Source organism: Vulpes vulpes, chromosome 14, assembly GCF_048418805.1.
Source record: "Vulpes vulpes isolate BD-2025 chromosome 14, VulVul3, whole genome shotgun sequence".
In the NCBI taxonomy this organism is placed as follows: Eukaryota; Metazoa; Chordata; class Mammalia; order Carnivora; family Canidae; genus Vulpes; species Vulpes vulpes.
In genome coordinates this window covers 805,960-823,366 of record NC_132793.1, presented here as the reverse complement: position 1 = coordinate 823,366, position 17,407 = coordinate 805,960, and the positions used below count along the sequence as shown (strand labels likewise).

General features: G+C 68.2%; 2 long non-coding RNA genes across 2 annotated transcripts; one reads left to right on the top strand and one right to left on the bottom strand.

Moving 5' to 3' along the window:
* Positions 1 to 1,683: 1,683 nt before the first annotated feature.
* On the bottom strand, positions 1,684 to 8,730 carry LOC140595321 (uncharacterized). The gene is made up of 2 exons (XR_011996817.1): positions 8,539 to 8,730; positions 1,684 to 2,240 (listed from the first exon to the last, which is right to left on the bottom strand). It is a non-coding gene; the product is annotated as an uncharacterized lncRNA (long non-coding RNA).
* A 2,511-nt stretch (positions 8,731 to 11,241) lies between these two features.
* On the top strand, positions 11,242 to 15,984 carry LOC112932259 (uncharacterized). Its single transcript, XR_003237445.2, has 3 exons — positions 11,242 to 12,163; positions 12,507 to 12,629; positions 15,100 to 15,984. It is a non-coding gene; the product is annotated as an uncharacterized lncRNA (long non-coding RNA).
* Positions 15,985 to 17,407: the final 1,423 nt, after the last annotated feature.

Here is a 17,407-nt window from a genome sequence, read left to right as displayed (position 1 = left end):
TAAAGAGGGAAGAGCTCTGTCTGGGGGGTGCACCGGCTCCCGAGGGCCAGGACCCCCACCTGCCTCCCACCCGTGGGCACCTACCCCACCTGCCCCACCTGCACAGGGAGGAGTGGGGCTGGGGCGGGCTTTGGGGGCCCCCTGGCTTCAGCTGAGGAAATACAAGGAAACCAGGGCTCCCCTGACCTTGGGCACCAATGTCTCCAGGGATGTCCTGGTTAATCCTGCTCTGAGCTGGATTAATTTCCAAAGATAAAGCCTCTGATTCGATTCGTGTCCGGTGCTATTTGTGGTTCGGTCAGGTGGGTGTGGCCCCAGCGGAGCAAGAGGTATTAAGTGAGGACCAGGTTCCCGGGGACAACGGGGATTACCCACATGCGTCCACCCTCCTCCGCCTTGCTGGCCACCGGCTGCTGGCAGGAGCATCGCTGCTCCAGCTGCCCACAGGGGCACACGCTGGCACGTGCGCCAGACCCTGGGGCTGCCCCTCCTGTGGGGAACACCTGTGGGCAGCAGCTGCCTCTTTCCTGGGTCCTCCCCTGAGAGAGTAGGAGCCCCTGACCCCCGGCGGCTCACAGGACCATGGGTGACTCCCATGCTAGGAGGGTCCTTCCACGGCCCCCGAGCTCCTCCCACCAGGCCTGTGGCTGCAGTCACTTCCGGTCAAGCTGTGGACGCCTGCGACGGAACAGCTGGGCTTCCAGCTGGAGGGTGTGTGGGAGGGGAGGTTCGTCTGATGAGAGAAGCGGCCACCCGCACCCATAGGACCTCATCAAGTACGGGGCATCTCCAGGTGCGGACGGCCAGGAGGACACTCGGAGAGCTCCGGGTCTGTTCCCTAGTGTCCTGCAGCACCGGCCCCCGGGGGGCTTGTGGGAAATGCGGAATCTCAGTGCCCCCCAATCCCGTGGGTCACTCAAGCATACATTTAAGTTTCATAAGCTGCTGGCCTAGAAGCCTTCTGGGATAGGCTGGCCTGGATGGGGGCTCTGCAGGATGGGGAGAGCCCTGGCGGGGACAGCAGTGGCCACTGAACTAGAGCATCAACCAGGGCCTGAAATTACATGGCTCATCCTCTGCACATTCTTTTTTTAAAAGCAAGAAAAACTGCAGGAAGACACCGACCCCTGGATGTGGGTGCATGTGCCCATCACTGTGCTTCCGAGCCTAAAGACCTTCCTGGGATTTGGAGGGCAGAGAGCCATGACCCCACTGAATTCCACAGCTCATTTGCCTAGGCCTGGGTTTCAGAAGGTGCTCAGGGAACTCATGGATGATGGATGGATGGTGAATTGATGGGTGGAAGGCGGATGGATGGATGGATGGATGGATGGATGGATGGATGGATGGTTTGGTGGGTGAGTGGATAGATGGGTGGATAGATAGGTGGGTGCATGGATGGATGGATGGACAAATGAATGGATGGACAGGTGGATGGATGGATGAGGGGTGGCTGGATGGATCGATAGGTGGATGGATGGAGAGGTAGATGGATGGATGCATGGATGACTTTAGTCTCCAGAGAATAAGAATAATTAAAAACCAGATGAACCTTTCCACACTGCTCATGGGAACCCAAAATAGTACAGTTCCACAAAAAACTAACAGACTAACCCTGTGACCCAGCAATTCCACTCGTGGGTGCACGTCCAAGAGAGGTGGAAACATACAGCCACAGGAAAATTCACACACACATGTCCATAGCAGCTTTATTCAAAACGGCCAAAAAGTAGAAGCAACACAAATGTCTAACACACGTGAGTAAAGAAATAAAATCTGGGGATCCCTGGGTGGCGCAGCGGTTTGGCGCCTGCCTTTGGCCCAGGGCGCGATCCTGGAGACCCGGGATCGAATCCCATGTCGGGCTCCCGGTGCATGGAGCCTGCTTCTCCCTCTGCCTGTGTCTCTGCCTCTCTCTCTCTCTGTGACTATCATAAATAAATAAAAAATTAAAAAAAAAAAAAAAAAAAAGAAATAAAATCTGTACAAAGGAATATTATTCAACCGTTACAAGGAACAACGCGCTGACACAGCTGCGACGTGGATGAATCTGGACGTCACGCCGAGGGGAGAAGGCAGACTAAGAGGCTGCCCGCTGCGGCCTGGCTTCCACGAACCGTCCAGAACAAGCAACTCCTGAGACAAGTGGCTCAGTGGCTGCCTCCGGCCGAGGAGGGGGTGCGGAGCAGCGGGGGCGGCACCAGGTTTCAGGCTGACGGGCACGTGACGGCTGCACGACTCTGCAAATACAGTGAAACTGGCTTCACTGCGCACACTAACGGGTGAACACAGGGTGTGTGACCGCGCCTCAACAGAGCTGTCATCAGACGACACAGCCAAGGCGAGGGAAGTGTCCCACCACACAGTGAGCCCGCCAACGCCCATCCCTCCTCCTCCCAGAGAGCTGTGTGCCCCCGGCCACCACCCGGCTGAGCGGGCCCGGCCCTCCCTCCAGGGGCTCACCCCTGAGCCAGCCGCCCTGCTCCAGGGGTGCGCGCTCAGTCCTGGGGCGCAGCCACACGGCCCGTGACACCACACGATGGCCACGTGCTTCAGCAACGCTCGCTGGAGCTGGGCGCGGGCCCCTGGCCAGAAGCTGGACGGGCTTCCGCAGGCCGAGCCCCAGGGACCCTCGGGCTGTGGGGCAGGAGGGCGGGGTGAGCAGTCCCTGCTGCGTGGGCTTCTGCCTTCGTGTGGATATTCCCGGCACCCGGCATGGGGTCCACCGAGGCCTCAGTGTCCGTGGGACAGCAGCGTCCCTCCCTGAAGGGCCCACTCGGCCCCCGCCCCGCCTCGGAGAGCCTGGCAGCAGGGAGGCACCTGCAGGGCCTGTGGGAGGGGCTATGGGCCACGCGGGCGGTCCAGGCCCGGCGACAGGGGTGGGGTCCACGCACCGGGAACACACCAACCAATTCTCTGGAGGCCTGAACCCCAGGCAGGGCCCCCTCCTGGGCCCACAGTACGCCCACCCCCGGCCCTGGGGCCAGCCTTCCCTCCCTGGAGGTCTGTGGAGCCCCGGACCGGCCCCTGCCTGGCTGTGCCCCCTGCCCCCAGCTGTCGGCCACCCTCCACACTCCCGAGGGGGGCTCTGAGCATCAGCTCAAGGGGAAGGTGGGGGCCCGACCCTCCCCATCCCCTGTTTTCTCCTGAACCTCCAAACACCACAGAGGATGGGACACGGTCACACGTCCAGTCCTGGAGGTGAAGCCCCCCTAGCTGGGCCTCCGCACCTCCTCTTGTCCTCGCCTGGCCCAGACACCCCCAGGCCCGCGCACCGATGCCACACTTCCCGGCCGTGACGTCCTATCACACACGTGACACACACCCGCACACAGACCCCCCGAATGTTGAGCTCCGCAGATGCCCAGGCCCTGCCAGCAGACTGACCTGGAGCCCTGAAGTGTGGGCTCGGCCTCCCGAGAGGGGCACGTGGACTGGACGCACCCCTGGGTTTGGCTCCCTCCAGCAGTGGAGCCTCTCTGGCCTTCCCAGGGGAGGGAGCCGCGCAGGGGCAGGCGCTCACCCGGGGGCAGGCGTCCAGCTCGCTGCAGCTGCCACCAGGCCCCCCCCACGGGACCCCCAGCCCCCCCCCCCCCCCCCCCCCCGTCTGCCACAGCCCCAGGGTCCTCTGCCCCTCCACATCCCCAGGTCGCCCTGGAGAACCAGCCTGAGGCGCCTCCCCGCTGCGGGACCCACCCACATGGCCAGCTCCATGCCGCAGGCTCCCCGGGTTGCTGGGGTGGGAGGTGGGGATGCCCGGCGGGGTGGCCGGCCCTGACCTCGCCCCTCCATCCACAGACCAGGGGAAGGCGGACCCCTGAGCTCCCCCGGGCACGGGGTCCTGTCCTGAGTCCAGCCACCCCAGGTCCCGCTGCCCTGCCTTCGCTCACGTTCCCCCCCGACGTCTTCCCGGCTGGCCAGGCCCCCTCACCTCCCTACTGCTGCTGAAGCCAGCTGCACCCACACCTGTGCCCACCCACCAGCCGCCCTGCCCTGCCCCAGGCCTACAGCCGTGGCAGTGACCCCTAATCCCTGAGGTGCTGGAGAAGGCTCTGGGCGCTGCCTTCCGAGGCTCCCCACGTTGGGCTTTTCGGGGAGCAAGCGCCTTAGGAGCACAAAGCTGGGCTGGTTGGAAAACGCACCGGTCATGCTCCTCCTGGACCCGCTGAGGGCCCCCCACCTGGTGACCTCACCCACCCTGGGACGGGGAGCGCAGCCCCTGCCCACCCAGAGGGGCTCTGGGGAGACGCGGGAGGGTTCCCAGGGCCCAGCACCCGGCAGGAGTGGGCACCCGGCACCTCTTGGGGCCTCCCACTTGCCCCAAGAGGATCTCCACATTCGCCAAACCTCCCACCAGCACGTGGGAACGGCCCTGCCACCCCCGGCCCTGCCACCCGGCTATCGCGCATCCTGCGCCTCGGTCCACATGGAACAACTGCGGTCGGGCGCCGGGCCCCAGGGAGCAAGTCCCATCTCCCTCCCCGCCATCAGTCAGAGATGACGTCGCTGTGGAGTTTTCGTGAGAGACGGGCCTGCGCTGTGGAACCGGGCAGCCCGAGCGCCTCCCACACACGCACCCGTGTCGGTGCACACGCGCACACCGCCCGGGGATGGCCGCTGAGACGCCCCCTCGGGGTAAAGCAGAAATCCGTGCCTGTGCGTGCGCGGGAGCAGTTTGCTCTACTTTGCTGTCTCATGACCCGATTAAATGTTAGTGGTTGACTTTGGGTCCAATTCTCCTGATTTCTGGATCCTGACGCACTATTGACGTCAAAGACTTAAGTTCTCTAAAGTCTCAAAATAAAGGAAGTTTAGCGCGTCTGCAGGGCTCTTGCTGCAATCCCCCGTCTCCTCCCCCGGGACCGTGACCTCGCCACATCCCTCTGGAAGGCGATCGGGCCTCCCACCCGCATCCCCGTGGCCAGGGGACCCTTGCCTCGACTTCCCAGCGCCATCTGCTCCGGCCGTGCTCTCCCGGCCTGCGTGGGCCGGGCAGACAGGGCCCCGCGTCCTAGAGGGCTGCGCTCGGCACCCAGAGGGTCCGCGCCCGCGCCTGCCGTCGGGAGCAGGGTGCTGTGCAGACCCGGGCCCCTCCCACCTCTGGTCGGGCCTCCCTACCTGTCCAGGTGGTATTGCAACATCCTCGGTTGCAAATTCTCCTACGTCTTTTCTAAACAAAAGAAGCAGGACAGCCCGGGTGGCTCAGCGGTTTAGCGCCGCCTTCAGCCCAGGGCCTCATCTTGGGGTCCTGGGATGGAATCCCCCGTCGGGCTCCCTGCATGGAGCCTGCTTCTCCCTCTGCCTGTGTCTCTGCCTCTCTCTCTCTCTCTCTCTCTCTCTCTCTCTGCGTCTCTCATGAATAAATAAAGAAAATCTAAAAAGAAAAATCTTTAAAAAAGAGAAATAAATGGCAACACCAATCAGAGAGTCTTCCCACCAACTTTCTTCCCAAGGGGCTGGTCCCAATGTCCACTAGAAGCCCTCTCCGAGGGGACTGGCCAGGACGGAGCAGGGTTGGCCCTCGGCTCCCCCTGGCCTGGTGCTGGCAGCCGGGCCCCGGACGCAGGCCCCATCGCAGCACCGGTCAACTCTTGCTCTTCCCAGTGCGTGAAGCTGACAGTTTGGCCCATGAAGCAGCAGGACAGAGCCTGGGCATTGTCATATCGTCCCTTCACCAACAAGGCACAGGGTGGGGTGGGGGTGCTGAAGACACGCACCTGTGGCCCCCGAGGACTTGGGGTTTGGGGACCCGGCTGGGACCAGGTGCAGCAGGCATCTGAGGACGTCGCACCTGGGCCTGCAGCCTGGGCCTTCATCACCACCGTCCCCAAGGAAGGGCGGTGCCAGGACACCCAGACTGAGCGCAGGGCAGGGAGGCAGGCAGCGGGGCCGCACAGGTGCGCCCCAAGGGTCTGAGGTCTGCTGGGGGAAGGACAGCCCCTTTCCGTTCCCTCCCTGCACACACACCCAGACACACCTGTGTGCAAACGCAGGTACACACGTGCACACACCACGGCACAAAGACGTTTCCACCGCAGCCTATGGATTACTGGCTCGGGCTTTAGGGAAAAAGGAAGAGAGGGATGAATCGCTAGGCAACCAGCCAGGGTTGCTATGGCATCTGGGAGAGCAGCCGGGCCAATCAGGGCTGCGTGCGGGCTGGCGGCTGTCAGCGCCGACCGGGTATAGACCGGGTATAGCAGGCTCAGCGCGGGGGGCGCGGGATGCAGACCCGGCCTGATGAGGACAGCGCGCCTCATGAATATTCATGGCACTGATGGAGGCAAAGCCAATTAACCACTTGGTGGCTCCAATAGTCCTGGATCCGTTTTCTCTTCTAACCGCTGGGCAGCCACAGGGGGGGCTCCCCTGACTTCCCTCCTGGTCCCCGGAGTGGTCTACACAGTCAGACTGCTTGGGTCTTGCCAGTCCCAGCTCTGGCGTCCCGGCCACCATGCAGTCAGGCCCTGGGGCTGCGGCGGGGTTTAAATTCCTGCCCAGGACCCAAGAACATCGCGGCGGTGGGATTCCTGAAGGTCACGTCCACTCCCTCCCTCGCTCCTCGCTCCCCAACAGGGGCGGTGATGGAGCAGTGACCACAGACTCAGCCAGTGTCTCCCATGCCAGTCCAGCCACTTCCTAGGGTCTCAGTCCCTGTCTTAGCCCGGGTCCCCAGAAGGCAGAGCCTGAGGCAAGGGTTACAAACCTCATGGGCAGGGACCAGAAACTCAGCCAAGGAACTCTGGGGGACAAGGTGGGGGGGCAGCGTGTGACCACGGGCCACCCTGAGGACCTTCTGCAGGGAGTCCATCCCAGCCGGACGCCCAGAGGACGAGAACCCGCCCCCCCAGCCCAGTCCCATCAAGTTTGCAAGAGAGGCTGCACCTCAGAGTTGGCCACGGGGAGAGGTGGGTTTCTGTGCCTGCTCCCTCCTGTCTCCCCTTCCCTCGGGCCTCAGAAGCGCACCCCGTGTGTGTCCCCTGCTGCTCTCTGGGGCCACTTGGGAAGACAGCTCCATGGGCAGCACTTAATCCAAATCTGGGGGTGGCCAGGTGAGCTCTGACCATGAGAGGAAGGAGGGTGGGGGCTGGGGAGGGGAGGGGGACTGAGCTGTGTGACCCTCCAGGCTCCTGGGGCATCTGCCCCCCACCCCCGCTGGAATGCGGCCCTGGGGCTCCCCAAGGAGCCTGTGCCTCCACATCCATCCTTGTCTTGGCTCTTTGTGTGTGTTTAAGGACAGATGAGACCTGCCCATCCACCCAGGCCTGGCCCCCGCCGGCCCCAAGCTCGAGGGGGAGGGTCCAGGCCTTGTGCCACCACACTGCTCTGGGCCCGGGGCACAGGGGATGCTCGGGAGCACGAGAACCCCGTAGCTTCCCCTCTGTCCTCGGGACGGAAGCTTATCTGCGTCATTCTTTACTCTGACACCAGCCGTAGACGGGACTCCGAGTGGCTGCCCCCTGGCCTGGCTGCTGACCAGCCCACATGGCCAGGCCAGGGCTGCGGGTCCCAGGAGCCCGGACAGAGCAAGCCTGTCCTCCCCTGGGCCACCTGCCACCGGGGGTGAAGGCCCAGCGCTCAGGGCTGCGGGGGACGCACTCTACCTGCAGGGCCTCAGCTTCCTCACCCCTAGGGGGAAACACCAGGACCCCCATGAGAAGACCCCCCGGGCCTGGCCACGTGTGGTCCAGGAGAGGGTGCTGTGGCCCCTGCCCAGCACTAACCGGAGCAGGCGCCAGGCGGGCCCAGCCGCTGGCCCCTCTGGGCCCTGACCCCGCCGCGGGGCCCTCCCGAGTCTGAATCCTGCTCGCGGGACTCTGCGACCCTCCCCTGGAGACACAGCCGCCGGTCCCCATCCCCACGGGCCCTGGGAGCACGCCGCGGCTTCCCCAGACCCTGCTTCAGCTGCCCTCTCCCCAAGTCTGGAGGAGATGCCCCCCAGGCCCCCAGCCTTCCGGGGCCCCAAGCCCCGCACACCGCCTCGTGGGCCAGGATCCAGCAGCTCAAGGGCCACGTGCCCATGCAGTGCGCCGCCGAGACCGAGAGATCTCTGTGGGCACACGGGGGAGAGGACGCCCGGTCACTCCCGGTCCCGACCTCCCCTGACCAGCTAAGGGCCCCGACGGGCCACTGCCGTCTGAGCCCGTGTCTCCGCCAGAGAGACTCACGAGGCCCCGCCCCTGGTGCCGCCAGGATGTCCTACCACGCGGAGAACAGAGAAGAGAAACGGGGCGACCTCCACAAATGCCTCCCAGCCCCGCCCGGTGGGCTCCGGCACTCTGCCCGCCTCCCCCATCCGCTGGGTCTGTGATGGCCCCACGTCCTCCCTGCCCTCCCTCCACCCACCCCTGCCCCCGCCCCCACCTGCCCCTCACCCTCCTGAGACCCTGCAGGGCCCGCCCCGGCCCCTGGAATTGGGCTGCTGTCTCGACACGGGCTGGGCCTGGCCTCGTGGGCCCGGGGTGGGTCCTGGAAGCAGACAGGCCTGGGCAGCTTCCCCGGGTTCCCTCCTTGCCCCCCGAGCCTTGGGGTCCTCACCTGAGACGTGGGGACGTCGGCGGCTCCTGCCCTCCCGAGCCAGGCAAGCGGCGCTCACAGCTCCGAGTCCCCGGGGAATGGGCCCTTCATCGGGGGCGGCAGGCAGGGCCACCCACCTCCCAGGGGGCCTAGTGCACGTGACGGGGAAGCTGCCAACAGGCAAACACGCCCGGTGTCGCATCAGACCTTGGGATCGAGATGGAAGCCTGGGGGGACCGGGATGGGGGGGCTGCTGCGGGTGGGGGCCGGGTGGAGGGGCCGGGGAGATGAGGGTGGGGACCAGACACAGGCAGGGCCCGTCCCGCAGGGCCTGGGGCCACGGCACACTCTGGAGCACCCAGAGAGGACCGTGTGTCCCTGGGAAGTGGATTGCTGGCGGGTGGGTGCTCCGGCGTCCAGGAGAGGAGGGTCCCAGCCCGGGGGCGGCAGAGGCGGGGCTGCTGGGGGACCACGGCACAGAGAGGCCCTGCCGTCACTGGGGTTGGGACGGGGTGTCCTGGCCAGTACTGTGGGGACAGGTGACCCAGGCCCACAGGGAGGAGGGGGCAGGAGGCCTAGTGCCCCACAGGCCTCGGGGTGGGGAAATCAGCGGGGAGCCCTGGAGGGTGCTGAGCCCCTCCTCGTCCTGCGGATAAGGCCGGCGCCCAGGTCAGAGCGGGGCCCTGTCAAGGTCCAGGATTGCCGGAAGGCCGTCGGCAGGGCGCTACTGCACGAGGTGGACGTGGACGCTCCCAGTCCTGGGGGTCTCGAAACTGCCCCTTGCCAGGTTCCCTGAGTCCCCACCGCCCAGACCGTGGGGTGTGAGGCTGATGCGCACCCCACATTGGCGGTTGGATACGGGGCTTCTGCCCCCGTCAACCGTGAGCGTGTTTCTCCCGAAGGCCTGTGCGCGGGCGGGGGGCGCCTTCGGGGTGTCCGTCCGGGGAGTCAGCCCAGCCAGCGCTCCCTCGGGGGCCGGGGGGGCCGGAAGCCCCCACGTGCCCCGAGCCTGAGGCCCCGCCGGGGATGGGGGGCGGGGGGCCCAGGGCAGCAGGCCCCTGATGTTCTGGGTCCCAGGACCACCCCCTGGCCCGTTTCCGGACACCTCCCTCTGGCCCCTTGCCCAGTCCCGGCGGGGAGCAGACGCCCCGATCGAGGCAGGTGGCTCCCAACGGGAGAAGGCGCCGCTGAACAAGGCTTCCCGGGGCGCTCTGCGGGGCTTGCACTTTCCAACATTATCTCCACAAAGGAAACCCCCATCCCCGCTGAATTCTCTCCCGGGCCAGGATGGCAGGAGCTGCCGACGTCCCCACGTCTCAGGTGAGGACCCCAAGGCTCGGGTGTCGAGGAGGGAACCCGGGGAAGCTGCCCAGGCCTGTCTGCTTCCAGGACCCACCCCGGGCCCATGAGGCCAGGCCCAGCCCGTGTCGGGACAGCAGCCCAGGTGACCGAGGGTGGCCGCCCAATTCCAGGGGCTGGGGCGGGCCCTGCAGGGTCTCAGGAGGGCGAGGGGCAGGCGGGGGCAGGGAGCCCCTTGCCGTGGGGTCTGTGCGGGGTCACCTCCGACGGGAGCACCCAGCACAGCCCCCCCCAGCGCGGCCTCTCATTGACGACGTCGTAGGAACCTTCCACGAGGCACCGCACCCCCTCCCGCCGCCGCCCCGACCCAGGTCCCTGCTGGGGTCTGGGCGGGCCAGGTGCGGCCTCCAGGGCTTGCAGCAGGGTCTGGTCCGTGTGGCTGCCCCAAGTCACCTCCTGGAGAAAGGCAGAGGGCACGTGGCTGGGAGCTGGGGTGGGGAGCCCCGGGGCCCCGTCCACGATGCACAGGCCAGCACACGCCCGCACAGCAGCCCCCCTCAGAGCAGGGGACACAGCTCTGTCCCGCGCGTCCTTCGCGGCACTCCTGCCCTGCGAGCCCCTGGAAGGCCCCAGGGAGAGCTGCAGCCACAGCGGCTTGGAGGACGGCGTGTCCCGCGGGGACAGGAGAGAAGAGACACCAAGGCAGAGCCCCGATGCCTCAGCTTTGAATTAAAGCAAACCGTGGACACCGGCCCATGGGGGGGCCCGACGGCAGAGCCAGCAGGGACCAGGCCCCCACGCCCCTGCCAGGAGCAGTGCCCGGCACACACGCCGGCGCCTCCTGGGCTGAGCCGGGCTCACCCAAGGCCCGCAGGCACGGCCGCTGCCCCCCAGCTGAGGAAGGGGCCCTGCCCACACGGCGGGCCTGCGGGCTCCGGCTGCCGCGTCCTCTTGCACACAGGTAATGACTCTCCCCCCAGGGACCCACCGTGTCCCCAGCACCCCGACCCCCACGTGACCGCCTGCAGCCAGGGCCAGGAAGGGGGGCGCTGCTTGAAGGCACAGAATGGGAGGTGGCTCGGTTCCCTCCAGCCGGGCCCCACCCCTCCCCTGGGCCCTAGGCTCCCTCGTCCTCCTCCCCCCACCTCCCTGCCTGGAGAAGGAGGCACCCGGGCAGCCCCCGGGCCGCACAGAGCGGAGCCCCACTCCCCTCCCTCGGGCAGGAGCAGCGCCCTGTGCTCACAGCCCTGGCTGCTGGCCCTGGAAGCCCTCCCCCTCCTCCCCTGCCCCCCTTCTTTCCCTGCAATCTCACCATCAGCCTCTCTCCCCGTACCCAGCGTCCCCAGCGGGGGGGAGCCCGGGGAGGCCTCCTGGAGCACAGTGTGCCCGTGCCCGTGCCTGGCCGGCAGGACAAGCTGCCATCACCTCGGTGCTTGCAGGTCAGGCCGACCGGCAGGGCAGGGGCACGTGCGGCGCGGTGACGTGGGAGGCTCTGGAAAGGGGCACTGACCACGGCGTGGGCAGGGGCAGGGGCAGGTGGGCCACGGACAGCCAGGGGAGCTCGCGGGGCGGGGCAGGGCGCTCGCAAGGGAGCCACTGGGTAGACACTCGCCCGGCCTCCACCCTCGGATTGGCTCGTGCCTCCGCGGCCAAGGCCACCTGAAGCCAGAGGCGCGGAGCCCAGGGAGCCCAGGGAGCCCAGGGCCAACGTGCGGCCACCAAGGGCAGAGGGGGCACCACACAGCCACACCCGAGGGGACACCAGCTTCGCGCCCACACACCGCGTCAGAGTCGGCACCCACGCGCGTTCCCGGGGAGCAAGAAGCCTGTGGGCGGCCCAGGGAGGCCGTGACAGTCCCCACAGCGCGCGCCCAGGGCCATCCTTGCCTCTGCCCCGCCCAGCGGCCGCTCAGCCCTGCGGACCCCCGGGGCCTGGCTCAGTGCTGAACACTGTCCCCCGTCCCCCGGGAGCCTCTCCCCGCGGGCAGCCCGGCCCTCCAGCGCCCCAGCTCCCACCCACGCCGGGCGCACCTCCCACCGGGCAGGCTCTGGCGAGCCCAAGGCTGACGGAAGCCTTCTGTGGGGACACAGCGAGGCCCCCGCCCCGGGAAGGAGGCCCCCGGCAGACGCCCAGCGCTCCCCTCCTGGCCTCTCGTCCACTCCTCTCATTAAGGGACTGCGCCTCAGGGAGCTTTACATCCCACTGGTGGGAAACCACTAGCACCTGCGCTCAGGAAGCACACACGGGTGGACACCGGGAAGGCCGCGCTGGACGCCACGGACATCGAAGCCTCCCGTGCGACGCAGGCCCACCGCCCCCAGGCCCTTGTGCACACCCCAGCCCGAGGTGGGCAACCCCCCGACCCGGATCTTGGGGCACCCTACTGCATCTCCTGCACCCGCCGCTGGGCAGGTCCCCGTCCGCCAGCCCCACGTCCCTCCCCACACCTTCCTCCCTGAGCTCCCAGGCATGTGGCCCCAGCTCCGCGGCCACCCCCGGCCCACAGCACCTGCAGCACGAAGCCCCGGGCCCCTGTGGAACGGGCCCTCCCCAGGGTCCACGCTCAGACAAGAGGGCTGACTTCCCTGGGGCCCGCTGTCCTGCTCGGCTCCAGAGACCCGGGCTTGCGGTCACCTCCCGCCCCCTCCCCAGACCTGGGTCCCAGGAACACGTGGGGGCTATCTCCTAGGGGCAAGGACGTTCTGGACAGGTCTCCCTGCGTGGGACAGTTCCCGCGACTTTGGATTTGCTGTGTAGGGGCCACCCCTGAAGAGGAAAGCAGGAGCATGCTCTTGCCCCAGAGCAGACGAGGGTAAGTGGCCCCTGCCCCCCAGGGACCCCACTCTCCTGCCGGAATCACACACGAGAAGCAGATGGCCGGGCCCTGGAGGCAGGTGTGGATCCGGGAGGAGGAGGGAGCCAGAGACTCTCAGAGGTGGAGAGAGGTCCCGGGCCAGAGAGGGAAGGAGACGGGGTGGCCGGGAGACAGCCACAGCCGGAAGGACAGACAGCTGGGGGCAGAGCTGAGGGTGGGCGAGGCCAGACTGCGAGACAGGAGACACACGGGGACCTGAGCGGGCCGGGCCGCACTGCGTCCCATCCGGTGACCAGATCTGGCCGCGTCGGCCCAGCCGAGGGGCTCCTGCTGTCCCCAGCCCGCGGTCCAGGACCCCACGTGCAGGACCCGCTGAGGGCCGGCCGGGCTCGGGGGCGCTGTGGTGGGACGCCCTCGTGTGGGCTCCCGTGGGCCCTGGGAGCCGAGGGGGCGGGGGCCACCCAGCCGGGCAGGTGCAGGGCAGGCCACCCCCTGGGCTGAACCCGCTCTGCCTTATGATGGGGGGAGGGGGCTGGCTGAGGGCCGGGCACTCCCACCCCCACTCAGAGGTGGGGTTGGCCCCCAGGGGGGAGCCGGCCCTCCTTACCTGCTGCCCCCGGGGAAGGAGGATGAACAAAGCCCCTGAGCAGAGCACTCAGGAGACAAGCGCCCCCACCCCGGGCCAGGCTGGCTGTGGGGAGGGGCCCCATGGAAGGAGACCTGAGGCCAAGGGTGTCCCTGCCCCTAGCTCCCAGGTTCTAGAAGGAATGTGGCTTTACAGGGCGTCCTTGCCCAGGGCATCCTGCCTGCCACCCTAGGGGCCGGGCCCTGCAGCCAGAGATCTCTGCGCCCTGCAGGCCCTGCAAGAATCCCGGGGAGACTGGACCCCAGAGGCCCATTCCAGGGCTCTGAAGTGCTTTCTGGGGGACAGGAGTGGGGGTGAGCCCTCCACCCTGCCTTCCAGGGCCACTCTGAGGACACCAGGACCCTAGGTGAGGCCAGTGGGGGCCAGCCCGGGCTCCCTCCCCACAACACAGCCTCTGGGACGGCTCCAAAGCCCGGACCCAGTCCAGTGGGGTGGAGAGGTCAGCCCGGGGAGGGGAGGGGGGTAGGGGCTGGGAGGCTGGTGGGGAGGCAACTGGCCTTGCTTCTGCTTCCTAGCTGGGTGGCCACAGAGCTGCCTGGAAGCTCGGGGAGGTCCAGCAGGGGCGCCTCGGGGAACAAAAGGCCTGTTCCCGCCACTGGCCAGGCATCCCGCCTCCCCACACGGCGGCCTAGGGGTACTGCACTGGCCTCCAGGGCACTGGCCCGGCCCGGCCCAGGTGCGGCACTTACCTGGCCTCCCGCAGCAGCCACCGGCCTGCCGGCAGTCCGGAGGTTCCACAGCCCTCGGGCCCAGAGACCAACCCTTCAGGGATCGGTGGAGCCGCTCTGCGCCTGTTGGGCCCTGGGTCCGCCCGTCTCTCCCGGTGGGGCTGGGCGGGGCCGGGGAAGAGGGAGCCAGGGGCGGGAGCGGCAGGGAAGGGGCTGTGGCCTCATCTCCAAGCAGGGGCCCCGGCCCCTGGGCCGCCCACCCCATTGTGTGCCTGGCCTGGCTCACAATCACAGCCTTTGTGGTGGCCTCTCCCACCCGGGGGAACTCAAGCGTGCTGGGGGTCCTGGCCCCCACCAGCTTCAAAGGGCAAGTTCCTCCTCCCCAAATTGGCCCTGTGCAGACCTAAGCCCAGACCTAAGCCAAGGAACAGGCGGTTGGCTCCAGGCGGGGACCTGAGCCTGAGCTGGGGGGTTTGCTGTGTGGTACCCCCACCTCCTAGTCATACGGGGAGAGGCAGCCGGGCCAAGCACGCTCTGAGCACGTGGGGTGGAGAAGGAGCAGCGGAGCCCAGAGGGTCCCTCTCCTGGCCCGTGCCCCGCCCCTGGGGGCCTTAGTCTGGCTGTGGGAGGAATGGGGAGGTGCTCAGGCACCAGGGCCAGGACCTGGGTCCATCCCTCAGGGGAGACGAGATCTGTGGATGGAGGGGACAGGGCAGGTCTGTGGGTGGGGCCCCCCAGGTCAGGGTTGGAAGCTGTGGACCATCTTGTGGCTACAGGGGACCCAGAGCAGGGACTGGGCTTGAAGCCCCTTGCAAACTGTCCCCTCCTCCCTTAGGCTGGAAGCCTCAGCCTCCCCCTCCCCAGGCTTCATCCACACTGAGCACCTCCAGCCACACCGGTCTCTCCCCCACCCCCTGCGGATGGGAAGACCCCAGTCCCCTCCTCCCCCACCTGGGAACGGGGGCAAAGGTCAAGCAGCCAAGAGCCAGCTGTTCCCAGATGTGACCACGGCCCCACCCCTTTCTGGAGGAGCGCGGAGCCTCGCGCCCAGGAGGGGCGGGGGCGGGTGACGAGGCAGCAGGAGCCGGGAGGGCGGGGGTTCTTCACCGGTTTCTGTGGGTTTGCTTAATCCCACGCCATTCTCCATTCGCAGGCTTCCGAGGAAGGCGGAGGGGAGAGAAGGGGGAGGGGGTCTCAGCCCACGTCCCGCCCCCAGGAAGACACCTGACCCGTCTCCAAGTTGCCGGCCCGTGGCGAGAGGGGCCTTTGTGCGCGTGGAGGCGGCTGCCTGGGACCCGGAGCCCTGAGCCACCCCGGCTGCGCCGCCTCCCTGTGCCCTTCACGCCCAGCCGAGGAGCTCGCAAATAAATCCACAGACACAAAATCTTGTGTGCCGGGGAGAGACTGCGGCGTGGGCAGCGGCGGAGAGCAGGTGCGGGGCGCAGCGAGGCTGGGCGCGGGGAGGCTGGGCCCGCGCCCGCCCAACGGGAGCACAGACCCGCGCCGGGGCCTGGCAGCAGTAAGTTGACTTGCCCAGACCTTCGGAGGCTCCAGGCCCGTCAGAAGGGGGAAGCGGGGCGGGCAGGGTGGAGGCTGGGGCGGGCTCCACCCCACACCCGGGCGGCCCTTCCTCCCAGGGGGCCGGGGTGATGGGTCGCTGGGTACCGGGAACGAAGGGCTGAGCCTCGGTGCTCAGGACTCTGAAATGTAAAAATGGCAAAGAGGAAATGCCTGCCGGCTGCGCAAAAATCTGGGCTGATCCTAGAGAAGAAGCGCAGCACCCCCACATGTGCCCCGCCTGCGCCTGCGGAGACACGCAGAGGGGCGGTGTGCAGGGCCGGCGGGGAAGGGAGCGGGGGGCGAGGGGCGGTGACCTGCCCGGGGCCACCTGGAGCCAGCTCCGTGGAAGAGGGACCCGAAGGAAGATCTGGGGTCCAGTCTGTAAACCTGAGGACCCCCCCAGAATGCCAACGAGCTTCAGGGAGCTAGACGCCAGAGCCGGCCTGGGCCTCTCCGGGAAGCCAAGGCTGGAGGGTGGGTGTCCACTCGGCACCCCTGGGTGGGAGAGGACGGCGTGAAAGGTCCAGAGGCCAGGTGGGAGGGGAGACTGCTTCAGGGTCGGTTTCAACACCATGGACAGCGGGTCCCCTGCCGCCAGAGGGGCTGTGCCCCGTCCTAGTAGGGTGACACGAGCGTCCTCCACCACGCTGACTGACGGAGGCCCAGAGCCACACAGTCCCTGACGAGGCTTCAAGTGCCAGCTGCCCCGGGTCCCCTGCCCTCCAGCCCGCCACTGAGGGTCCAGCCTGCGTCTGGCCATGGCGGTGAGCCCCACAGGCTGGAGGGGCCTTCCTCAGTGCCGGGCTGGGGGAGGTGAGGGTTCCACTTCCGTGTGGATGAGTGTGTTTGGGGGGGGACGTTGCACGTCTCTGGCTAGAGGGAAGCGTCACCCTGACCCTGCAGAGGATGAGAGAGGGGCTGCGGCTCCAAGGGTCAGGCTGAAGCTGCACCAAAGGGGGAGGGACGTCCTGGTGGGCTGAGGAGGGGGTGGGTGGGGGCAGAGCGGCTGGCGGGGGCTCCCCAGGCTGGGGGGAGGGTAGAGGGCCTTAGAGGAAGGGCGAGGGCGGTGCACCAGGCGGGGAGGTCAGTGGGGTCTGCTGCGCGGGATGGGACGGGGATGGGAGGTCCGCCTGGAGGGGGGCAGAGGGCGCAGGCCTGCGGGGCTGGGGCTGCCCCACCTCGCCCTGTGCGCGGGAACAAAGGCCCGTGGGGGAGGCCCGAGGTGGCGCTTAGGGGAGCGGAGGGGCCGAGCAGGGGCAGCCGGACGGGCTCCAGCCTCCAGCCCGCGCGGCGCAGCACGAGGGCCGCCAGGTGCTGTCTGCGCCCCCGCGGCCCGGCTCGGCGGCCCCGTCCCGCTGCGGACGCGGGAGGAGGAGCGGCGGGTCGGGCCTGCGTGTCCGCGTGGGCGCTGTGCGGGGCGCGGGGCGGCGGCTGCGCTCCGTGGCGGGGCCTCCGCTCGCCGAGGGGCGGGGGGGGGGTGTCCGGGGCCGGGGCCGGGGCGGGCGAGTGCGCGGGCGGCCCGGGGCGCAGTGCGTGTGCGCGGCGCGCGTGCCCCGCAGTTCTCAAGGACACCTCGGGGAGGCGGCGGCGGGGCCGGTGTGGCTGACGTCACCGCGGCCCCAGTATAACCGCCCGGTGCCCGAGCCCAGCGCGGATGCGCGCGGAGCAGCTGCGGCGGCGGCGGCGGCGGGCGCGGGGCCGGGCGGGCGGGGCGGGGCGGGGGCGGCCGGGCAGGGCCGGAGCCCGACCCCGACCCCGACCCCGGCCCGGCCCGACCCCGGCCCCACCGCGGCCCCCGCCCCGGCGCCCGCGGACTTGCGGCGTCCAGACCCCCGCGCCCGGGCCGGGGCTGCGGGGCGGCGAGGAGCGGCGGCGGCGGCGGCTCCCGGGGACGGGTAACT